Source organism: Chrysochloris asiatica, unplaced genomic scaffold (assembly GCF_000296735.1).
Source record: "Chrysochloris asiatica unplaced genomic scaffold, ChrAsi1.0 scaffold00050, whole genome shotgun sequence".
NCBI classification, from domain to species: Eukaryota; Metazoa; Chordata; class Mammalia; order Afrosoricida; family Chrysochloridae; genus Chrysochloris; species Chrysochloris asiatica.
This window is the reverse complement of record NW_006408568.1, coordinates 232,757-242,929: the sequence shown is the minus strand read 5'-3', so window position 1 is coordinate 242,929 and position 10,173 is coordinate 232,757. Positions and strand designations below refer to the sequence as shown.

The 10,173-nt window shown below is 41.1% G+C and overlaps 1 pseudogene; it reads left to right on the top strand.

The window, feature by feature from the left end:
* Window positions 1-1,196: 1,196 nt before the first annotated feature.
* The window catches only part of LOC102842105, a 17,929-nt pseudogene continuing 8,952 nt past the window's right edge, over window positions 1,197-10,173 (top strand).

The window sequence follows — 10,173 nt, the reverse complement described above, 5'->3', positions numbered from 1 at the left end:
TGTATCTATCTTATTTGATTGTTCCTGTAGCACTTTCCTGACTTCTTCCTTATTTTTCTCAACTCCATTGTAAAGTGTTTTGAAACATTTTATAATAATTTTTCTGAATTCTTTCTCAGGCATTTCCAAGGCCTGCCCTCCATCCAGAATGGAGTCCAGGTCTACTTCTATATCATTTGTCTCAGACATTTTATCTTTTTTCTGGACATGTGCTGATATGGTCATATGCTTTTGCTTCTTGCATAATGTTTAATGTTTATCTGTGGCCTTAATACTTAATTGAGTATGTGGTTTGGTAATTTTTTATGCTTTCTGATTGCTTCCAGGATGATGTGATCAGAATGTCTGCTTCCCTTTTCACTCTTCTTATTGCATAACTCAGAGTAACTTTCACAGGTATTGTCTGTTTCCCTGGTATATGGCAGCTGGTATTGGTTCTTGCCTGGGTTTTGGTGTTTTATAGAGTGTGATTGTAGCTTGCCTATATGGTAGCAATTGCTGACTCTTCTTGTGTAATATAGGGAGACAAAGAGTTCTCCACAGGCAGAAGGGAGGGGGGGCATATAACAACAAAACAACACCAGTGAAGAAAAAAAAAAAAGCAGCACCAACAGAAACAAGACTGAATACTGCAGTCTCTAATCACAGAAAAGGGAATGGAGGGAGAGAAGAAAAAGAAGGAAAAAAAATCTGTAGCTTAATATGAGTATGGCTTTAATGTCCTAAATTCCTGCCTTCAAAGCTGCCCAAGAGATTCCAAGTTGCTAGTGTTGGTTGTTATGCTATACCTCAGGCTCCAATCCAGCCTTTGGCCTGTTTTTCCTTTAAACTCTCTTTCACTCCCTTCAGGCCTCTTCTATTCTTTCCCGTGATAAAAAACAGAATAAAAAGGAAACAGATATTAAAAGTTCAGGGCCTCTGCTTGGGCTGAGTATCTGTGCACATGCGTGGCAGAAGAACCCACCAGCGGTGAGGGTGGGGGGGTGGCCATTCGGCTCAGGCTTTCCCTCTATTCACCAGAATGGAGGTGGGCAAACAGTGAGTGCTCCAATTACCAGATACTAAAGAAAAAAAGAAAATCAGAACAAAGCAAAACTGGCAAAGTATATTGTCCACCTTTGTCCAAAGGTTCCCGCGGCATTTTTCCACGGTGTTTCTGCTCCCCTGTTTCCTCTTGCTGCTTGGTCTCACCCAGGATGTTGGCTCAGGCCTCCGAGCGCAGTCTGTCTTGCAGATTCAAAAGTATGTGGTTTTTTACTTCAGCTCCAAACTCCACAAGCTATCAGGCTTCAAAACTTTAAAATATTCCTGTTTCTGTGGTTCCAAGTTTTAGCGCTCTGCCCTGGATCTGCTTTGCCTGGAATTCTGTGTTATTGCTGCCCTCCATCACTTTCAAAAGCTATCATCTTGGTGAGGGTTTGCTGTTTAATTTCAGGGTTTAACTACATTCTTTAATGTGAATATTTCATGAACCTTTTGGGTGATATGCTGAGTCATCACTGCATTTCATGAAGTTGTTTCTCAAGTAAGGCTGATTTGTCTCTATTTTAAAATCATGTAAATAATACTTACTGGAAAAATTTACAGAATATTGCTGTGAAGATTCTAAAAAACAAAATAAGCCTATACAATTTACAGTCGTTTGGTTTTTACATATCATTAGCCATACAGTTTAAATAGCTACTAGATTCTCAATTGATTACTTATTAACTGCATTTCATAAAACCCAGATTTATTTACAATAAGCAGTCTAGGCAGGTCAAGTTTCCTACTATAATCATTTTTTAGAAAGCACTTCCTCACTTATCTTCCAGCTAGTTAATCCCATCAGAAAAGTTTATGGTCAAAACTTCCTGAGAAGAGAGTGAGGGAGTTAAGATGTATTATTAATTCTTGTCTTTCTAACAGATAATTTTGATGCATCCATTACTGGGGTCCATAGAGTAGGGGTTCAATAAACAATGTTGTTGAGTTGGTGCTAACCCATAGTGACCCTGTATAGGGTTTCCCAGGAGCGGCTGGTGAGCTTGAACCACTGACCTTGCGGTTCAAACCAACTTGCAGTCCAGCTCATTTACCCACAGCACCACTCCAGGACTCCAGTTGTTGTTGAAGAGGCAGCACAATGGGATCCTGGTGTTGCTCTGCGGGTTAATGTGCCAGACTGCAAAGCCATTTGAACTGTAAGGTTGGTGGTTCAAGTTAACCAGCTGCTCTTGGAAACCCTAATGTTGCCTGGTCCTGTTACCTGTTCCCCCCATTGTTGCTATTGCAGCCATCATATCAATCTAAGTCTTGAAAGTTTTCCCTGATTCTCTGCTTTCCCAAACATGATGTCCTTTATTAGGATTGGTTTTTCCTGATGACCTGTCCAAAGTACAACATAGAATATCTACTTTTGAATATTATTATTTAAAAAGCCTCACCATCCATCTCACTAAAATATCACTTTTCTCTTCTCCCTCATTCTCCATCATTATGTTCCTAAGCCTTATATTACTCTTTGAATTTGTGAAATTTATTGTGAAAAATGGAGTACTGGTGTGGCCCTATAGCATAAGTACTGATCAGTGGTTCAAACCCACCAGCCATTCCTCAGAAACCCTATACAGAGTCACTATAAGTTAGAATCAACTTCAAGGCACTTAACAACAACATTGTGAAAAACATTCCTAGAAAAAAGTACATGGCATATGTGTGTAGTTTGTCAAATTATTATAAAATAAACTTTACTGTAATTACTACTGTAATCAAAGAATTACATTTCCAGTACCCCAGAAGAGATCCCATATCTCTTTGATTACTTCATTCTGCCTTCCTTCTTGAGTTGTCACTATACTGATATTTGTGATAATCATTTTTTGCTTTTGATGCCGATGCCCCCTTAAAACATCATTTTTCTTTTTCCCACCAGAGGCAGAAAGAGAGCCCAGTGGCACATTTTATTTTCAGCTAGTGTGACCATCAAGGAGCTCTGGTAGTGTAGTGATTACGAATCAGGTTGCTAACCTCAAGGTCAGCAATTCAAAACTACCAGCTGTTTCGCGGGAGAAAGATGAGGCTTTCTGCTCCCGTAAAGATTTGCAGCCTAAGAAACACTCTACAGGGTCGCTATGAGTCAGAACAGACTCCACAGTACTTAACAACAACAACAATAACAACAAGTGTGATCATCACAATTCCTACTCTGTACCCCTTCTTTACCTTCAAAGCAAGAATCTGACCAGAAGCTAAAAAAATAGTGAAATGTTTATAAAATATCTCTTTGTATGAAGCCAGCTCCTTGACAACAAGTGAGAAGCAGGTTTGAGTGCTCTGGTGCCAGTTCCAGCTATTGAAACTACAACCCACCAGACCATGAAGAATCATGAAGACCGTGTACTCATGATTACACAAGAAACCATACTATTTATCATCTCATCATTGTGATTTGTACCCAAAATCTTGTCTTGTGTCAGGTTCCCATATATTCGTCAGATAACAATTTGTTCTTGCTTACTCCCTGAAGTCTTCCTGGAGCCCTATATAATACCCTAGTCTCCATCCTTGGGCAGACAGTTGGTGACATAGATTCCCCTCTCTCCTTTTTGAATTGCACTTTTGAATCAGCAAATAATGCTGTCCCTTTTCTCCTCCAAAAAATCCTGACTTGGAGTCTTCTTGGTCTCACATCTGTAGCAGAGAACTCGAGTTTTGTCTGACATCACTTTTATTTATAAATTTGCTAATTAAGAATGCCTATTGTTGAACATATGAAAAAGACCTATGTCCTTTGTGACTTTTAATTTGTCATTGTGGCATGCAGGTTATTGTTCATCTGCAACTTCCCTCAGATACTTTCTATGCCCTTCTCTGCCTTGATTTGGGCTCAGGAAGGCTGGACCGTGTGACAGGTTCACTTCAGCCTTCTTGCTATTTGACTTTTGGTTAAGTTCTTTTGGTTAAGTTCAATGGGAGAAGAGAAAGATAGGAGATATGTTTTCCCTGCTTTGGTCCCACATCTCTGGCACTGGCTCTACCTCTTCACTTTGATAGTGTCCCCTGATTCTTAGATTCAACTCTTTCCATAAGCTCTCAAGGTTGTAACATATTGCCGCTAACCACAAGGTGTTCCATGGGAGAAAGATGAGGCTGTTTGCTCCTGTAAAGATTTACAGTCTTAGAAATCCATATATGGTAGCTATGAGTAGAAATTGACTCTATGGCAGTGGGTTTGGTTTGGTACATTTCGTTTTATTTAACATTTTTATTGTGAATCGAGTGAAGGTTTACCAAGCAGACCATCAATTTTACTTTCAGCAAATCACATACTTTGCTTCATTTCAATGATTGTAATCCCCTCAGTGTAACATTAGTTATTCTGCTTGCTCTCTGTGATTCTTGTTTCCATTCCATCTCCTTTCCCAACCCTTCTGAATTTTGTCCTTAGGTGAATGCTGCCCTTTCCCTCTTGAATGGTTGACCATTCCGTGGTGTACAGACCTCAGTATTGTTGTTGTCCCCTCTTTATATCTATTTACTGCTTGGCTGAAAATTGAGTCAATAGGGTGAATTCTGCTCCAGATCTGAAGGGTGACTAAAGGCCATAGTCTAGGGTTTCTCTAGTCTCTTTCTGACCAGTAAGCTTGGTCTTTCAAAAAGGAATTTTGAATATTATTTCCCATTATGTGATCTCTTTTAGAGCAGTTGGTAGTGGTAGTCAGGTACCATCTAGTTCTTCTGGTCTCAGAATTGTGGAGACAGATGTTCACATGTTCCATTAGTCCATTGGACTAATTGATTCCAAGCATTTAAAAATTCCATCACTCTTCATTCCTCCTGACAAGGAGAGACCAATAGGTATTCCTTAGATGTCTGCTCATAAGTTTTAAGATCCCAGTCTCTATTCACGAAAGTAGGATGTAGCACACTGTCTTTGTTATACCAACTGACTGTGATGATCACCCAGAATATGGTCCTGAGCCCCCAGCCCCAGCAACTCATTCCTTCAAGGTGTTTGATAATCTCTAAGAAGTTTGCATACTTTGTCCTCTGTATGCATCACCCATTCGTGAATATGTTTGCAGCAAAGATCATTGTCCATGTACAAATATTCTATGTCAAACTTTTATATCTTTGTGGGCATACTCCCGCTCTCCTTTTCATACCTGTTCAGTCTGTGAATCTATCTTTCTAGGTATCCATGTTGTTTTTGTTAAGTGCTATTGAGTCAGTTCGACCTATAGCGGCCCTGTATAGGGTTTGTGAGGAGCGGCTGGTGAATTTGACCCATCAACCTTGTAGTTCAATTAGACCTTTCAGTCAAGTGCTTATCCTACAACGTCAAACCAGGATGTCAAGCTTACAATACAGTGCAGTAACAGTGGTCTATGGAGGTCAGGTATGTACCCATGTTTGTTGTTGTTGTTAAGTGCCGTTAAGTAGGTTCTGACCCATAGAAACTCTGTACAGGGTTTCCGAGGAGCAGCTGGTGAATTTGGTGGTTCAAATTGACTTTGCAATCTAGTGCGTGAATCCACAGCACCACACCATAGATTACTGTTACTGTAGGATTGTGGATTTCCTTTGGAGACTGGTGTGGTGCTGTGGGTTAATGCACCAGACTGCAAAGCCATTTGAACCGCAAAGTCGGCGGTTCAAGCTCATTAGCTCCTCGTAAGAAACCCTATACAGGGTTGCTATGAGTCATAATTGACTCGACAGCACTTCACAACAACAACCTCTATTCCTTTAACCCTTACACTATTCCCGTGTCTTCCTTTGCCTTCCTCATTATTCTGCCAATTATATATTGCCTTTCCCATAACGCAAGTTCTCATTCAATTTAGACAGTTGGGCAATCAGAGTTCTTTGTGAGCATATGTCTAATATGATGGTCAAATGCTTTGGGTGTGGGGTCAGTATAAGTGGCAGCAGTAGTCATATGAACTCTGTCAGGAAAAGGCCATGGTATTTCTCCTTCTGTCTTACCAGAGCCCTTTGTTGTTGTTGTTGCTGGGTGCCATCCAGTCAGAACCAAGTATAACAACCCTATGCACAACAGAACAAAACACCTGAACATCCTCACCATCACTGTTGTGCTGGAGACCATTGCTGTTGTCACTGTGCCAATCCATCTCATTGGGACTCTTCATCTTTTTCTTTGGTTATATTTTGATAGTCTCCTTTGGAAGGATGTGAAGATCTTTGCATCAAATGCAAACACCTCCTGAGGGAAAAATATCTTTAATGAAATAACAGCATATCACCTGTCTCTATTCTCCTTCTAATATCTACATTTCCTCCCTTTTGATGTCTTAAGACTTTAATAGTGGGTGACTCAAGGGTTCTCTGAATTCTGTCACATATAGATTCAGGCGAGGATAAATTCTTTCTATTTAGTTCAGCTAAGAGCAGAATGAAAAAGCCATCATTAACATGATGGAAAACAAACTAAAATGTGTAGCCAATGACAGCTTCAGTGTTTCTTATCCTAAATACTTTTTATGGATTCATAGAGCAGACCTGTCTTAAATGGTGAAAAATGAGTGTCCAAAAATTAATTCTTCTGAAGCTAAAATTAAATTAAAAAAAAAATTTTTTTTCCCCAGAGAGATTCATGAATTGGGCAGTATGTTCCCAGTAAAAATAGGAAGTAGGGAATTTATATAAAAAAGAAAGAGGCAGAGGAAACAAAATAGAGCAGGTACTATTAATTTTTTTAAAACCCAAAGTCAAAACCACTGCTGTGAAGCCAATGCTGACACACAGTGACCCAATAGGGCAGAGTAGAATGACCCAGAGGATTTCAAAGGCTGGCTCCACTATAGGACAAGCACTGGATTGCTTACCACAAAGCTTTAGTTCTAATGCGCTGGCTACTCTGAGGGAGAAAGATGAAGCTTTCTGCTCTGATAAAGACTTACAGCCTCGGAAGCCCTCTACAGGGTCACTATGAATTGGAATTAACTTGATGGCAGAGGGTGTTGGGAATCTTTATGGAGGCTGACTGCCACATCTTTCTCCTGTGGAGTGACTAGTGGGTCTGAACTGTCAACCTTTTGATTAGTAGTTAAGCATTTGGCCCTTTTGCCCCCGGGTTGCTTTAAAAAAATAAAAATAAAAATAAAAACCTTTTAAAAGAAGAATTCAACTTGGACCTATTCCGTACCTATGAGGTACAGAATGTGGAAAAATGAAGTAGTTCTCAGCCCTGTTTTTGTTTGCTTTGATTTTATATCAACTCCCAAAGTGGTCATGCAGGTCAGATCTCAGACCTAACTGAATGCCATTCAATAAGCAGTGTCCTTGATACTGGATCTGTCTGGTCCCATATAGACTTTTCCAGGGATTCAGTTTCTTCTGGATTGATAATGATGTTGTTACTGGACACTGTCCATTTCTTTTATTGATATTGATCCCTGGAAATCCTGTAGGATTTTTTTCATTTTCCTGTCTGCTTTAATTGAACTATATTTACAGAATGCTGATTCTCCCTGTGATGAAGACTTATCTCTTGCTCTAACTTAGCAGCTTCATCTAGGACAACACATGTTTTCTCAGTGAAGTTTTTATCATCAGTAATCTCCCAAGGCTCAGGTATACTCACTACATTTTTTTTCTTTGTCTGCCTCAGGATTTGTTCATCTGGCTGGAGGAAATGGACCATGCTCGGGGCAAGTTGAAATATATCCTGAGACAGAATGGATTCCAGTGTCTGACAGGAACTTCACACACTCCACGGCCCATGTTATATGTGCAGAGGTGGGGTGTGGCAAGGCTGTGTCTGTCCAGGGGAACATGCCCTTGAGATATGCCAATGGAAAGGTCTGGACTGAAGAGTTCCAGTGTCAGGGGCATGAGTCTGGGCTTCGGTTCTGCCCCAAAGTGCTCTGTCCTGGAGGCACTTGTCACCACAATGGAGCTGTCCACATTGTCTGTTCAGGTGAGACTCAGATGGAGCAGGGCTTTAATCTCGGTTATGCTAAACTTAGAAAACCTCACATTTTTACCAAAATTCTTGTCACCTTCTCACAGAATACACAGGACTACGGCTTATGTCTGAGAATGGCTCTGAATGTGAGGGCCGAGTAGAGATCCAGATTCTTGGGGACTGGAGACCACTCTGTGACTCCCTCTGGGATCTGGCAGATGCCAATGTTGTGTGTCAGGAATTTGGCTGTGGAGTTGCCATTTCTACCCCAAGAGGAGTGCCTTTTCAGGAAGGGAGCGGCCAGGTTTCAAAGCACAGGTTTCACTGTTCAGGGGCTGAATCTCACTGGCGGGAGTGCCCTGTGACTGCCTTGGGGTATCCTGACTGCCTTCAAGGAGCTGTTGCCTCTGTGATCTGCTCAGGTAAGAGAGATGAAGGACGGATGCACTTAGGACTCTCCCTGATGGTTGTGTGCCTGACCAAGGAACTCTAAAGGTGGAAGTCATCAGTGGAGATGTCTGTAGGGTACCTTGTCTATTGTCAACTCCAGGCACTAACCGAGAAAAGAATAATTCTATGTGGACTCCTCTCTGAGAAGGCAAAGTCAGTTTGAACCACAGGTCAGCAGTTTAAGCTCACCAGCTGCTCCTTGGAAACCCTATAAAGGGTTACTATGGGTTGGAACCAACTGAACAGCACTTAACAACAACACCTCCAAATCAAGTAACCAAATCCCATGAAATTTTGATTCTACAAGTAAAGTAGCCTATACATTTTTATTGTTGTAGTTGTTGTAAATATATCTATTACACAACTTTTGCCAGTTTAGCTTTTTGCAGGTGTATAATTTTGTTGACGGCAATTACAATAATCAGCTGTCCAATTCTACCCTTTGTTACTGTGATTTTTCTATTAACATAAGCCAAAATTCAGTGCTCCACAAGCAATAACTCCCCACACCTTTTCCTTTTCTTCCTGCCCCCAGTAACCACTAAGGAACTTTGTCTTTTTATATAAGTGAGGTAATAAAATATTTGTCTTTTGGTGACTGACTTATTTCACTCAGTTTAATATCCTCAGACTCCATCTATATTGTAGCAAGTGTCAAGACTTTATTTCTCTTACTACTGAGTAAGTCTGTTGTATGTATGTATATACCACATTTTGTTAGCCCATTCATCTGTTGATGGACATTTAGGTTGTTTTTACTTTTTGGTTATTATGAAGAATATTACAAGGAACATTGGTGTGCAAGTGTTACTTTCAGTCTCTGCTTTCAAGACTTTGGGACATATTCTTAAGAATAGAACTGCTAGGTTATATAGTAGTTCTTTTGACTTTATTTCTTAAGCTCAAATGTGTCTAGTCCAATCCCCATAGTGGCGAACATCATAGCTGAGTTCATGGAGTGTGATCTGTTTCTTAGAATGACCCTCATTTAGTCTAATGCTTTTCTGTCACCATCTTGAAATTCTTAATAAATTTTGAGCAGGGGCCCCACATTTTATTTTATAATAATTTTACAAATTATGTAACTGATCCTGATGAACAGTATGCCCTTTATAGGAAAACAGACCCACCTTCTGCCCCCATGCAACAACTCCATTTCTTACCCAGTGGACTCTGCATCCTGGAAGGAGAGTGCTGCCACCTGTTCAGGTGAGAGCTCTACAGGCCCAGCTAGAACCCCTTCTGATCCCTGTGTAAGTTCCCCATTGACATGATTCTCTCTCCCTAGAGAGCAAATGGCTCCGCCTGGTGAATGGGGGCAGTTACTGTGCTGGGAGAGTGGAGATCCTTCACCAGGGCTCTTGGGGTACCATCTGTGATGACAGCTGGGACATGAACGATGCCCAAGTGGTGTGCAGACAGCTGGGCTGTGGAGTGGCCCTTAATGCCACTGCTTTTGCTCATTTCGGGGAAGGAGCAGGGCCCATCTGGCTGGATGACCTGAGATGTACAGGAGAGGAGTCCCACGTGTGGAATTGTCCTTCCAAGGGTTGGGGGCATCACAACTGCAGGCATAAAGAAGATGCAGGGGTCATTTGCTCAGGTCTGTTTTCCATGTGCCCACATTCTGGGGGAAGCAGCAGGCAGTGTCACAGGTGTTGGGGTATGGTCACTGAGCTGAATGGGTCAGAGGGGAAGGGGACTTCCTGTTGTATTCCTTGCTGCTTAAAATAGCTGTGAATGATGGATTTCTTGCAGTGATTTCACTTCAAAAAGTAGGGTTTTCTAGTGTTATCCAAGCAAAAGCAGCA